The sequence below is a fragment of the Amblyomma mixtum genome, chromosome 9 (genome assembly GCF_055824585.1).
Source record: "Amblyomma mixtum isolate Tamu chromosome 9, ASM5582458v1, whole genome shotgun sequence".
Taxonomy (NCBI): domain Eukaryota; kingdom Metazoa; phylum Arthropoda; class Arachnida; order Ixodida; family Ixodidae; genus Amblyomma; species Amblyomma mixtum.
Genome location: NC_143020.1, coordinates 53,386,289 through 53,399,159, shown reverse-complemented (window position 1 = coordinate 53,399,159; position 12,871 = coordinate 53,386,289). Strand labels below are relative to the sequence as shown.

The 12,871-nt window shown below is 51.2% G+C and overlaps 1 protein-coding gene across 1 annotated transcript in view; it reads right to left on the bottom strand.

Moving 5' to 3' along the window:
- LOC149329016 (uncharacterized) overlaps window positions 1-12,871 on the bottom strand; it is a 149,710-nt gene that overhangs the window by 11,101 nt on the left and 125,738 nt on the right. The gene's annotated exons all lie outside the window — the stretch shown is intronic.

Below are 12,871 nucleotides of genomic sequence, written 5' to 3'. Positions count from 1 at the left end.
TTCAGCACATATTAGCGCAGCCGGTTTCTCGTACCCTAGAGATCACTGCTTGGGTAATTAGCAGACGACGGAGAGGTGGCATGGTATCGGGAAGCGCGCGCGGCCATTTTGATATGGACTAGAAGGACCGCGGTTCTTCATGCGATGTTTTGCGCGATGCAGGCTCTAGACCACGGTGCATACCGCCTGTGTCGCCTGCAATGGCGCCTTTTGCTTTAGTTCCCGCCGTTTCTTTGTTTTGCTTACGTACGCGTGATCGCACAGTTTCGATTCACAAAATATTTCGGCTGCTAACTTCGTGCGCCCGGCTAATATTGCGCGTGTGTTCGAGGCCTTTCACGAGAGCGGGTGCAGATTCCAGCCCCGAGTAGGCGCGCAGACGCGCTCATACATGCATGTGGTTAACGTGTTTGGGGAGCTGTTTGGGGAGGCGGGCATTCATGTGGCCCCACAGCTGTCACGGCAGCCGATCGAGGCGAGTGCTGATTTCGTCGTCGCCGATTGTCGCACAGATTGATGGTCGAACCGTCTGCTACAAATGCTTACAATATCTTAGAAGTACCGTACGCAAGTATCTCCTCGTGTTTGGCTCATTAATGAAGCAAAAAGAAGAATTCCCCAGCGTGTTTCAGATGTTTTTCAACTTGGCAATGAAGAACCTGCTGGTCCACCTGGAGAAAGTCCCGCGTGCAGCATCTCCATACGGGCCACGCAGCTAGGGCTCTTTCGGGTCTCTTGCAGCCTTCACCGACCGCTTCGATCAGCTTATTTGAGGTCAGAACTGGCCATCGCGGACTCCCACTGCTCTCGAGAAGTGAATATGCGTTTTCTTACATTCGGCTTGCCGTCACAACACTCCAACGTAATCTGAAAAGATGCAGTTATTTAAGAGCAGGTTTGCGTAAACCCCAATTTGACTTTTTCCGCACTCCTGGGATCTTTTAACAACGATGCTGCTTAAGCCGGAGGTTTTTCCGTTACTCGTGCGAAGCGGTGGCTGTGTTCGCAGTATTGAGGTCAGCCTCAAACGCCTGACGACCCCTGTGAGAGTGGGCGACAACTATTGTTAAGTTGTCGTCACCTCCGAGAGATGGCGCGAGGCATCCATTTGCGGTAGTTGGTTGTGCTGAAATAACAACTTGTACGTACTGATGACTGAGTGTTCGTTGACCTTAGGAGGGTGGGGAGGGGGGTACTAGAGAGGACAACAGATAGAAATGACTTCGTGGTTGTCGTCAAGCCGAGAACCGAGAATCCCTGCGCGAGGTATTTCAGGAGAACGGATAAGGAGAGGCGTTCATAGCCGACCTCGGACCGGACTCCTCGCTACTGATCACACTCCCGGAGAGATAAGAACTTGATTCTCCTCTACACACCGAAACCACACATTGCAGACAAGATTATCGGGGACTTCGAGCTCATCGTGGAGAATAAGTGAGTCCCACTTGCGGGTCACCTGACGCAAGACGGCGGCAATGTCTGTTACGGCGTGGTCACTTCACGCAACACCGACACAGCAGAATCCCTCCACTCAAATCTCCGGTGGCGCCACGGCGAAATTCTGGATATAAGCAACTTCGGGACGACAGATAAAGCGCGAATCGCATTTTCCGAGGGGCAGAAGCCGCGCTACGTCCATTACGAGTAGATGCTCGTTCAAGTTCATCAATATCAACGCCCCATCCCGGCCTGCGGCCAGTGCGGTGTTGTCGGTCACCGCATGGACGCCTGCCCCGGCACCCGACCGCACAGACGTGCAGTGTGCGACCAGCAAGTAGAGTAAGGGGTATGGGTCCCTCCCGAGCATTTCCCAAGATGCTCTCTGCGTAGCGCAGCCCATACCACGGGGGCGTTCGTCGCAATGTACCGAACCCTTTAGCCACTGCGCCCTGAGCAGGCACCGACGCCCGAAGAAGGGCCGCCGGTTCCTACGTTTACGGCGGCCCCGGCAAGACAAGGACAAGGGAGACAACCAGCCCCCCAGCGAGCCAGGCGGTCCATCAACCGGCAAGCCGGAGATATCTTACACAGTACCACCGCCTCCCAGAGCCGACAAGGAGAACCGAACGGCTGCTCCTCCACCATTTTCTGTGGACTTGCGTGAAAGGCCCTCATTCAGGCATCGCAGGTTAGCATCAAGGGCAGGGCAGCCTCTCCACATCTCCCTCGCCCACCCCTACCGAACCACCGACCGAAATCGCCGAGCAATCCGAAATTTCTGCCCTCAGAGAGGAAATCGCGAACCTACTGAGGCGTCTTGCCCAGAATAAGGTGCGCCAAAATATTCCTGCCCAGACGCCCGCTCCCCCCGCGGTGAAGACGAATAGCGACACAGCGGCGAAAGCGTAGGCTGCAACCAACCGCGCGGTCCGCACTAGAGGCGACGGTTAGGGCTGTGGAGGCCCAGATGAACTTCGCATTCTCTGCCTTAGAAATTCAAATCATACCCACCATCAAGGCTGCTCTAGACAAAGTTCCGAGCTGTATAGGCGCACACATGACAAAAAAAAACTAACTAGCTGCCACTTCGGCCCACTAAAGTGTATAAGGAACCACAATATTAAGACTGGTAGACCAAAAGCCGCGCATGAGGAAGAGGAGCCCGCCCTCAACCTGCCCAGCGTGACGGACTCTGCTGTCATTGGGGCACCCGGCTCAGAGGCGGGTCCCTGCCTAGTCAGAAAAAAATCTAGTGATAATCATGGCGAGCAGTTCTAAACCGCGAAGGTACTCATGCAGCAATTCGAGCACCGTCCAAATTTTACAGTGGAACTGCCGAGGATTCAAAGGCCCGCACTAAGCCAGACGACCTCCGGCTTTTCCTAACAACTTTCCTCAAGTCCTCCTGCTGTAGTTACCCTCTAAGAGTCGGGAAACGCAGTCACTCGCACAAATTACAAAGTATATCAGCAGGATGCACAGAGCTGCCTCTGCGTGCTTAAAAATTATACGACCTCCCCGGTGGACCTGGATTACAAAGAGATTTTCTCGTATGTGATGGTGACGATCCTTCTGCTACGCAAACAGGAGCCCCCATGACGCGTACTCAACGTTTACCGCTCTCCGAAACTTCCGAACGTCACATTTGCAGACTTATTCATACGCGCGTTACAGGTATCGAACAGGGACCCCATCATAATCTTTGGCGACTTTAAAGCCCCCAGCCCTTTATGGGGATACCAAGACCAGGGCGCCCGTCCAACGACTGGCGCAGACACCCCACTCCATGCATAGAGTTACACGCCAGGAATGGAAATCGCATACCCACGGTTGACAAAAAACGAATTCTAGGACTAATCATCGAAAGCAACGGGTCCAACTCGGCAATGTTGGACAGCATCACGATCAAGATTGCAAACGCGATCCGGATGTTTCGGCGCATCATGAATAGGCACAGGGGATTGAGCGAGGACAACGCCATTAGAATGGTCCACGCTTTTGTACTCTGTCACATCGCATACGTGGCTGCGATGCTCAATGGGAAAAAAGTACATCGGAAAAGCCTCGAAGTACACATACGTCGAGCTTTCAAGACAGCGTTGGGGCTTCCCGATAATGCCTACTCTGATCTACTCTTACAGCTAGGAGTGCACAATACCCTTGCCGAAATCATCGAGGCACAACTATCAAGCACTAAAGCGGGCAGAGAGATTCTCGTCAAGCTCGGCTGAACACCATATCACAAAGGGACAACGTCCTGCAGTTACCTAAAGTCGTGCGAGAAGCAATTAAACTGTTCCCCTTCCCAAGAAACGTACACCCGATCCACAATCAAGGAAGAAGACTCGCCCACGACAAAGCCCTCGCTGCGGACGCGGCACGGTTTCCAGACCAGACAGCTTTCGTGGATGCAGCGTACATACCGGGAAAGCATGCCTACTCGGTAGCAGTAGTCGACGGACACGGGCGAACGCGTAACTCACTCTCACTTTTCACGAAGAAACCAGAGGTAGCTGAACAAGCAGCGATAGCACTAGCTCTCAAAGACTCGAGCTTCACAACTGTGTACAGCGGCTCTAGAGCAGCCACTCGAGCTTTTGCCAAGGGCGGAATAGACAAGACGACGCTACGAATCTTAGGCGGAAGTAGCATCACCGATCACTCCATCGTATGGTTCCCGGCACACATGGGCAGCTTAGGGGGTGGCCTGCGGAATCTCAACTAGATCGCACACGAGGCGGCGCGAGGGCTCATCGGCTGCGTCCCTCCGGTTTCCCCCGCTACTCCACATATCGAGTACAGGGATCAATTATTCACGTACAACGAGCTCACTAAGCACTTATCTAGGCAGACGAGCGTTTCCCCTCCCGGATAAGAAATTAACCCGCAGCCAGTCGGTCACGTTACGCTTGATCCAAACGAACTCATACCCCAACCCCTGGCGCATGAAGCACATCGACCCAGACTACGACGGACCACATGTGTGTGACCAGTGCAGTGAACGTGTAGACTTGACCCATATGCTGTGTGGTTGTGCATCAAGTGACGCCTACGCTCAGAACAAAGAACACTGGGACAAAGTACTAAAAAGTGCGTCACTTCACGACCAGCTTCGGGCTGACCAGGACGCCCGCGCGGCGGCGGAGAGCTTCGGGCTCTCTGTGCCTACGTGGGAGCTGCCCTCTACACCTGGCGCCTAGCCGAGTGTCCTTCAGGACCCCTACTGTGGGAAATAAAGTTTTACCACCACCACCAGGTGACCAGAAAGGAGGACGCAACCTGGCGGAGCTTGCGTCAACGTTGGGCCTTACTCTTCACACGGGCCCTACAAAACCCAGTCCCATTGGGAACTCTGTGGCACGCGACACGTGCCCAGATCTCACCTTTACCAGAGGTATCAGATATGCAGATTAGCACAACACCGAGGAAAACCTGGGTAGCGACCACTGCATCCTTGCGACCATGAACCGCACCAAACCCCTTAACAGACCCCAAACTAAAGCAACGTTTCCTGACTAGACGAAATTCAGATCCAACTACATTAACCCTACCCCTATAGGAGATGAAGGTTGCACTACCCGGTCACAACACCTCATCTCTCAACTCAATGATACTGAACAACACGTTCAGCTCTCAGTACGCGAACTCGGCAGTGGACAAACCACCTCCTTGACCTCTCAGGCCCGGCACAGTTTCGTCCGCCAACGGCGCCGGTAGAAGCATATTTGGCAACTCAAAATCCCCATCGCGGAACTCACCCAACATGCAGCAGAGTATGCGGCCAACTCGCCGACTCCAACTGGGTAGACCGATGCAACACCGCTGCTCGACAAATGTAAAGCCGGAGCACACGTCGCCTTTTCCCCGCCCTCATTGATCCGACCCACACCCCCACCGAAACCCAAAATTATTTCCAACGAGCAATTCACAGCTTCAACAGAGACACATCCAAACTGGCTGACGCGCTCCGAGATAAATATCTGTTCACAGCACAGGATTATGTAGTCCGGCGTACTCGTATGCAGGTTCTGAGAACGCAGAGCTGGATCGAACCTTCCAGCTTCACAGCCTCAAAGCGGCCCTGGCCAAAATGAAATGAGGGACAGCCCAGGGCAGGGAAAAAGTGAGGGTGAAACTTCTCGCTAACTGCACCGAACCGGCCTACGAGAGGCTGCTCGAATATTTCAATATCATCTGGGCGGGAGCGACGCCTAACCCGGTGGATTGGGAGACGGCCCTCGTCACATTCATAACCGAACCACGCAAAGCTCTTAACACCGAACAACTCCGGCCCATCTCTCTCACGACTTGTGTCGGGAGTTGATGGCGACCATGGTCCGTGATAGACTCTCCTGCTACCTAGAAACGCACGCCTTTGTAGACCCCGTGTGCGGGTACCGCATAAGATGTGCTGCAGCAATTTCATAACGAGATCTTTGATCCTGTCGAGCACCCTAACGACGACAAGGCGGTCCTCGTACTGGACTTGCGTGGTGCTTTCGAAATTGTGATGCATGATATTATCCTCTCCCGCCTGTCCCAAGTGGACTGGGGATACAACACATTCCAATACATTAAGCAATTCCTCACAGATCGGCAATCATATATCCGACTCCAAGACACTGAACATGGCCCGTACCACCATGACACGTGAGGGCAGTGCTGCCAACCTCCAGCGCCGCCTCTCCTCCAATTTGCAATCAAGAATTTCCTAGATTTCTCTTGATACGAGAAACAGCGGTCAATAGTGAAAAAATGTATATTTATGCGTAGTTCAGTAGCAAGTTTTATCATGCAGCTACCCTATTGCCAGACGTTGATAAGCAAATTAGCTTTAAATTTTAAATGATCTAAAATGAAGAACTTCTGAATGAAGCTATAAGATATACCGTTAGCGCTCTTCGGAAATTACAAATTAACGGCTCTATATCGTGTATTTGTTTTTTTTTCACTGACGCAAGATATTAGTGAACATGCATCGGCATGTGGAATTAACTGTTTTTTTTTTTTACCTCACGTTGTGTCGCTTTCGACATCTGCCGAAGGCTACCACGGGCAAAATGGCTGGAGGTCGCTTGAGGAATGTACAGAAACTGCTTGTCCATCTGCTGCGATTGCTCTGGAGGCTATGGACGCTAGCTGATGTAGCAGTGTGAGTCAATTAAAACAATGAAGCAGTGACTGTTACAGCTTTTGTACGCTTCATGCGACCTCAACTCACTTTGTTCGTCGTGGTGGAACCGGGAATTGTGGTTTTGGGGCGTATACCGTCCCGAAGCGACCCAGGCTATGAGGGATGAAATAGTGAAGGGCTCCAGAAATTTCGACGACCTGGTGTTCTTTGACGTTCACTCACATAGCACAGTACACGGGCCTCCAGAATTTCGCCCCCATCGAAATTTAACCGGCGAGGCCCGAGATCGAACTCGCGTCCTTCGGGTCAGCAGCCGAGCACCATAGCCACTGAGCCACTGCGGCAGCAGAGCTGGGAATTTTTCCCCTAGTTAGAGTAGCTAAGATTTTCAGAAGACGCTCCTTTCTCAACCAAAAATGACGCCCTTGTTCTTTCCTAGATATCAAAATAAACATGCAGATGTGCTTACTAAATTGAAATGTCACGTTGTGCAGCGAGCTGTAAATAAAGCGTGAGGAAGGGGGCGCGCGTGTTGAGGGAAGGCGGTGTAACGGCAGATCACAGCAGCGGGTGCCACTGGCCACGTCACGTGTAAACCAGCCTTTACACGTCCGTGTAAAGGCTGGTTTACATGCATGCAAGCGACTGAAAATTGAGCAGTGCAGTGCTGCGAAAATTTTGTAGCTTGTTGGAAGAATCGCCGCTCTGACTGCTGGAGCCACCGCGATGGCTCTAAACAGCTTTTGCCCCTCAGCAACAAACCGTTTTCACTTGCGTGTGAAACAGGCTTTACTCGAGCGGGCGGCGATGCTGTGCGGACCTCCGTCAGTTGTAGAGAAAAAACAACGAAAAGCTGGTACTCTCTCCCCAATTTGAGAAAGGAAAAAAAACCCTCTAGAAGCAAAATGAAATTTCCTTAGATTATACAAAAAGCCCTTTTCCCCTAAACAATGTCCAAATTCTCTGGATCTAGGGAAAAATCCCTAGGGTTGGCAGCTCTACCACATGGTGCAGTCCTCTCGCCTCTTGTTTTCACATGATGAAGCTCCCTACCCTGCTGGGTGAGGTTCCCGGTGTGCAGCATGCCCTTTACGCGGACGACATCACCCTTTGGGCAACACACGGATCGGTTGGAGAAATCGAGGCCAACCTGCAGCAACCGGCGGCTATTGTGGACGATTATGCACACCGCTGCGGCCTTGAGTGCTCCCCGAGAAAATCGGAATTCGCGCACATACGTCACAACGTGAATTTCAGAACCAAAATTGTCCTCTCCCTGCTTAGTGGCCCCATACCTGAACACGAGCAAATCAGAGTATTGAACCTCTTCATACAGAGGAACTACTCCACGCTGAAAAAGCTCCTCAAGGTGGGGGGCGATGCAAAGACTCCCTGCGGCTGGCCAATACGTACGTAACCAGCCGGATCCTGTATTCGGCATCGTACCTCCACCCGCGCAAATGCGATGAGAACGCTGTGGAAGTGATTCTCAGCGAAATCTGTGAGACCTCTCGACCTCAACACTGCAATGTCAAACCAACGTATCCTCGGTCTGGGGATGAGGAGCACCTTTGGGGAGCTGCGCTAGGCTCATCTCCACAACCAATACTTGCAGTTAACAAAAAAAATTCAGGGGCACTTTGACTGTCTAAAGTGCGTAGAGGCGAAAGCGTTTGCCGCACCACTTTGCCTGCTTCTGTGGAACTGGTGGCGTCACACGTAATTGAGTACTAATTACTAAGTGATGACAAATCACTAATTAATGATTAGTGCCTGAATACTAATTAACTGCTAATTACTCATCAGGCTCCTCATCCCAGCTCTTCTGGCTCGGAGACTAACCAGCCGCTGCTGCGATTCAAGGAAATTATAACGCATTATAGCGACATCCACCGCCTTTTCCCGGCCCCTGCAAAGGGGCTCAGTAAGACGGAGGAGCGAACTTTAAGGCGCCTGCAGACAGGTACTCTACTCTGTCCTGCAATCTTAAAGCATTACGATCCTAACACGAATGGGAGATGCCCGCACTGTGGAAAGACGTGTGATATCTTCCACATGGTGTGGGCATGTACTCAAAATCCCCACCTCCCCCCTTCCCCTAGCCCTTCCAGAGAGGCATGGGAGACTGCCCTCCTCAAGTGCTCCTCGCTTGAGTCCCAAAGGGCTCTGGTGAAACGGGCGAGAGACGGGGCATTGTCATGCGGTGTCCCGGACTAGGGACGCCGGCCATGTAGCGGGGCCACTCTGTGGCTGGTGGTAGTGGTTTATTTAAAAAAAATAATAAATAAAAAAGTGAAGCAAAAGAGTGTTGCCGGCCGCGGCAATTGCTATCTAATATCTTAAGCACCCGAGCTGCAGCCGGCGGAAATGAAAGGGAAAGGGAGAGGATAGTGAGGAGAAGTATACAGGGGAGCGACAGCAAGAAAGGACTCCGAACTCTATTTCAGTAATTAAAAGTTTTCACCACCACCACCACCACCTGCCAGGGAGTCCACGGAACGCCACCACCCGTTCGGCGCGATGCCTTGCCGTTTGAACGCAACGCTTTTTGAGGAAAGGAAATGGCGCAGTAATTCTCTGTCATCTCGGTGGACACCTGAACCGCACCGTAGAGGAAGGGAGGAAGTGGGGGTGAAAGAAGAAAGACAAAGATGGCCCGTAATGAAGAAAATGAAAATTGTATTTGAGGAAAGGAAATTAAGCAGTAACTGTCTCACATATCTCGGTGGAAACCCGTCAAAATTCAGGGGCGGTGCCCTTTTTTTACCTAAAGTGCGGTCACTGATGTGTGGTTAAGATGTTAAGCTTCGCCTCTAAGAGCGGAACGCGACAGCGTCTTGCAACGCTGCCAGGGAGTCCATAGAACGCCATCGCCCATTCGGTTCTTCGCCTCGCTCGTCGGTAAATTGGTTTTTGAGGAAAGGAAATGTATCTGTCTCTCATATCTCGGTGGACACCTAAACCTCGCCGGAAGGGAAGGGAGGAGGATCACAGTGAGCGAAGACACCGTGTTCACTAAACGCGCCTTTGTTCATTGCAAACCATCGAGCTGGCATGGCGGAGTGGCTAGCATGCTCGTCTCGCACTCTAAGACCGGGGTTCGATTCCCGAGCTCGACGAATTTCCTACTCGGTTTTATTTATTTATATGGCCTGACTAGAAAAGTTACCCAAGCTAATTGGGTAATTAAGCAATTAACTAAGCTCTGTCCCATTTACTTGGAGCATCACTATATGATCCCTTCAATTGGTTGCATGGTTACGAGCCAAAGTACAATTGGCCGTTTGAAATTGGCGCACTGTGACGTCACGACCGTTTCGACCAACTGAAAAGCGTGACATTTCTGTCGACAACTGCTGCTTACAACGATGAGACATTAAAGGCTTTCGCCTTAATACGTGCGGGGAGCTGCCTTCTGACCCTGCTGCACATCACTTACATAACCAAACAGGAGAAGCGGGTAGTCCTGTCCGAGGCGTGGCGCTATGCCCTGCTGGTTCGCCCCCTCCCGAATAACATGACAAAGGATGTCCATGGTGTCCACCGCCTCTCGCGAGGGGAGGCCATTTCCGAGCAGTATGGTGCTCGTCCAGGGGTATTTTACACGGACGCGCCCGGCCCACACCATGGGGGTTTGTACATGGCGGCCGTCGTCCACCAAAACACCCCAGGTCAGGACCTGACCTTCATTTCCGTAAACATTAGATTAGCGGAGGAAGTTGATATCGCTCTTGGAGCCGCGGATCCAGCGTACCGAGCCATTATCAGCGACTCAAGGGGAGCTTGTTGCAATGTTGAACAGAGGAAAATTCCAAATCGGGCCGTACAAATTTTACATAGATGTGAGTACCGGGGTTTCCCAACCCGGCGCACCATGATCTGGGCCGCAGCACATGCGGGGATATAGGGAAATAAGGTAGCGGACGCAACCGTCCACGAGCTTGACCACCGGGCGTCGCCTCTCCAGCTGCCTGATCCGGCTACTGATTTCAATCCGGCTATAACTTTTCGGGAGATCGCTCTCCTATATCAAACATCTCACGGCAGGTAACACCCCTCCCCCCCATGTAAATGCCTGAAAAAGGCGGAGGAGAGCTGGCTTCTTCGCCCCTACACCAACATGGTACTCTGCCCGTGGTACTCTGCCACATTTCAATTCGGCCTTGTCGGGCGAGTGTCCACACTGTGGGGAAGCCAAAGGGTCCAGGACTAGTGATCCCTCCTGGTGATTGTGAGGCAAGCCCGAGCAATACCACTTTTGTAATACAAATACCGTTAGAGATCACTGCGGCACCCGCATTGGACAAGTGCGTAAGCATGATTTCACACTTTACGACGCCACACCTTAAGACCTCACACCAAGAGGTCAACATAACAATTCCACACTTTTCACGTCAACTGAGACTCCTTACCGGAAGTCGAGACCCTCAAACCGGAAGTCGATCACTTATCGATCACACATCGATATGCTATCGATACCACCATTGTCTTAAGTTCCATCAGCCACCCATCTGAGTTTTCAAACTTCGCGCCACGCTTTGTTTTCAAATTTGGCGCCATGCTGTCACTCCGCCCACAATTCCGGTCACGTGGTGCCACACTTACGGCGTTTTCAATTTGGCGCCACTTTTGCTATGGCCCCGCCCTTTTTTGTGGACACTTTTGGCTGTAATTAATTGCGCATTTATCCCACCTCAACCCCCCACCCTCTCTCCGATTTCCCGTACGAGATTTTTTTCATGATCTCTCCTACAGTACCATTCTTTTTCGCATAAACACATTCGTTCGGACGTAATCGTGCGGACAAAATCGTCATGACACGTAACCGCCCAATTTTTGGACATTTTTTGCTGTAATTAATTAACTAATAAACGCACACACCCACCCCGATTTCCAGTACGAGATTTTTCGATGCTCTCTCCGATGGCGCCATTCTTTTAGCCTAAACCCAATCGTTCGGAAGTAATCCTGCGGACAAGCTAGTGTTGACACGAAACTGCCGTTTTCGACATTTTTGGGTCTAATTAACTAATTAACCCTCCTCAATCTCCAATTTCCCGTACGAGATTTTTTAAGGCGAAAGCCTTTAATGTCTCATCGTTGTAAGCAGAAGTTGTCGACAGAAATGCCACGCTTTTCAGTTGGTCGAAACGGTCATGACGTCACAGTGCGCCAATTTCAAACAAGGCCAATTGTACTTTGGCTAGTAACCATGCAACCAATTGAAGGGATCATATAGTGATGCTCCAAGTAAGTGGGACTAAGCTTAGTTAATTGCTTAATTACCCAACTAGCCTAATTAGCTTTTCTAGTCCATATAAATAAATAAAACCGAGTAAGAAATTGGTCGAGCTCGGGAATCGAACCCCGGTCTTCGGAGTGCGAGACGAGCATGCTATCCACTCCGCCATGCCAGCTCGATGGCTTGGAATGAACAAAGGCGCGTCTAGTGAATACGGTGTCTTCACTCACTCTCATCCTTCTCCATTCCCTTCCGGTGAGGTTTAGGTGTCCGCCGAGATATGAGAGACAGATACATTTCCTTTCCTCAAAAACCAATTTACCGACGAGCGAGGCGCAGAACCGAATGGGCAATGGCGTTCTATGGACTCCCTGGCAGCGTTGCAAGACGCTGTCGCGTTCCACTCTTAGAGGCGAAGCTTAACATCTTAACCCCAAATCAGTGACCGCACTTTAGGTCAAAAAAGTGCACCTCCCTCCCTGAATTCTGACGGGTGTCCACCGAGATATGTGAGACAGTTACTGCGTAATTTCCTTTCCTCAAATACAATTTTCATTTTCTTCATTATGGGCCATCTTTGTCTTTCTTCTTTCACTCCCACTTCCTCCCTTCCTCTACGGTGCGGTTGAGGTGTCCACCGAGATGACAGAGAATTACTGCGCCAGTCCCTTTCCTCAAAAAGCGTTGCGTTCAAATGGCAAGGCATCGCCCCGAACGGGTGGTGGCGCTCCGTGCACTCCCTAGCAGCGCTACAACACGCTGCCGCGTTCCACTCCTAAAGGCGTAGCTTAAGCGTCATCAATTAGCATTTAATTAGTATTCAGGAATTAATCAGTAATTAACCATTAATTAGTGGTTTGTCATAACTTAGTAATTAGTACTCAATTACATTTGACGCCACCAGTGCCACAGAAGCAGTCAAAGTGGTGCGGAAAACGCTTTCGCCTCTACGCACTTTAGACAGTCAAAGTGCCCCTGAATGTTTGTGCTCTGTCAGATGGCACCATTCTTTTTAGCATAAACCCACTCGTTCGGAGGTAATGGCGCGGAAAAGC